Source organism: Sesamum indicum, linkage group LG8 (assembly GCF_026168435.1).
Source record: "Sesamum indicum cultivar Baizhima isolate 11 linkage group LG8, ASM2616843v1, whole genome shotgun sequence".
In the NCBI taxonomy this organism is placed as follows: Eukaryota; Viridiplantae; Streptophyta; class Magnoliopsida; order Lamiales; family Pedaliaceae; genus Sesamum; species Sesamum indicum.
The window spans coordinates 9,118,003-9,118,342 of NC_142664.1; the positions used below are offsets into that span (position 1 = coordinate 9,118,003).

A 340-nucleotide genomic window follows, 5' to 3' on the forward strand; every position below is an offset into this window, starting at 1 on the left:
GCGGGGATAGCTCAGTTGGGAGAGCGTCAGACTGAAGATCTGAAGGTGACGTGTTCGATCCACATTCACTGCATTTTATACACAAAAGCTCCATTTCTCTCTTAGTTTCAAGCATTCGTCCTGCGCTCACTCGTAGTATTTTTCGGTGAATGATCTTTCTTCTTATGAATTTCGAGAGCAAATATTGTTGGAAAAAAATTTGGTTTCAAGCAATCAAAACCACGTTTTGAAATATTATAAAGCGACGTTGGAACAAATAACATAAAGCAATTAGAAACGCTATTTATGACAATAAATTTAAATCGAAAACTTACAACGAGAATTATATCGTAACAATTCT

The 340-nt window shown here is 35.6% G+C and overlaps 1 non-coding gene across 1 annotated transcript; it reads left to right on the forward strand.

Annotated features, from left to right (window-relative positions):
• Nucleotides 1-73, forward strand: TRNAF-GAA (transfer RNA phenylalanine (anticodon GAA)). Its single transcript has one exon. It is a non-coding gene; the product is annotated as a tRNA-Phe (tRNA).
• The last annotated feature ends 267 nt before the right edge of the window (nt 74-340 follow it).